Source organism: Galeopterus variegatus, unplaced genomic scaffold, assembly GCF_000696425.1.
Source record: "Galeopterus variegatus unplaced genomic scaffold, G_variegatus-3.0.2 Scaffold1409, whole genome shotgun sequence".
Taxonomy (NCBI): Eukaryota; Metazoa; Chordata; class Mammalia; order Dermoptera; family Cynocephalidae; genus Galeopterus; species Galeopterus variegatus.
The window spans coordinates 32,275-33,671 of NW_007727520.1; the positions used below are offsets into that span (position 1 = coordinate 32,275).

Here is a 1,397-nt window from a genome sequence, read left to right on the forward strand (position 1 = left end):
TGCGCCACGGGCTCGGCCCAGGATCATCTTTTTAATATATGATGCTGGAACAGTTAGATATCCATATGACAAAATATAAACTTCCTCCCTTACCTCACACCATACTGAAAAATAAACTTGAAATAGACCATAGACCTAAATGCAAGAGACAGAACTATAAAATTTGTAGAAGGAGATATGTTGGAAAATCTTCATGACTTTGGTTTTGGCAAAGGTTTCTTCAACAGGACACAAACAACATAAAATATTGATAGGTTGGAATTCATTACAATTAAAAGCTTTTGCTCTTCAAGGGACAAGCCATGAACTACAATATATTTGCAAAACATGTATTTGATGGATGACATATTCAGAATGCATAAAGAAGTCTTACAACTCAATCTTATTAGTCATTAGGGAAGTACAGATCAAAGCCACTGTGAAATTCCATTTTACACCTACCAGGATAGCTATAATTTAAAAAATGGAAAATAACAAGTGATGGTGAGGATGTGGGTGGAAAAATGTGAACCCTCATGAGCATTGCTGATGGTAATGCAAAATGGTGCAGCTGCTGTGGAAAACGGTTTGGCAGTTTCTCAAAAAGTTAAACGTAGAACCATCATATGACCCAGCAATTCCACTCCTAGGTATATATCTAATAGAACTGAAAGCAGGGACTCAAACAGACATTTGTACATCAATGTTCACAGTAGCATTATTTACAATAGCCAAAAGGTGGAAACAAAGTAAGCTTCCATTGATAGATAAAAGTATAAACAAGATGTGGCATATACATACAATGGGATTTTATTCAGCCATAAAAAGCAACAAAATTTTGAGGTATACTACAGCATAGATGGACCTTGAAAATATTACATTTAGTGAAATATGCTAGACACAGCAAGATATATATTATATGATTCCACTTATATGAGGTACCTAGAATAGTCAAATTCACAGAGACAGAAAATAGAATAGAGGTTACCAAGGGGTAAGGAGAGTGGAGGGGAGGAGTTACTGTTTAAAGGGTGTTAGTATAGTTGGGAATGAAAAAAAAATGGAGTATAGGCAGTGGTAATGGGTACACAGCATTGTGAATGTATTTAATGCCATAAAATGTGCACTTAAAAATGGTTAAAATGATAACTAATATGTTATATATATTATATATATACTTTATACTATAATAAAAAAATTACACCTTCCTCCTCCTCCCTCTGAAAAAAAGCCAATCCTTCCAGTTTTCAATCCTTACGTATTCTATTGCTCTTCTGGAGATTCACAATGTATATTAACATATTAAAGGTTCTTTATAGTCCTACAGAAAATAATCTAACTTTGTTTAATTAAGCATTTCACAAACTTATTTGACTAGACGTTTCCCCACCCCCGCCTGCTAGAGAATGATGACAATC

General features: G+C 34.2%; 1 protein-coding gene across 1 annotated transcript in view; it reads right to left on the reverse strand.

Annotated features, from left to right (window-relative positions):
* Positions 1-1,397, reverse strand: part of LOC103593759 (polypeptide N-acetylgalactosaminyltransferase 10-like) — a gene marked incomplete at its 3' end in the record, with an annotated part of 122,221 nt that overhangs the window by 22,799 nt on the left and 98,025 nt on the right. The gene's annotated exons all lie outside the window — the stretch shown is intronic.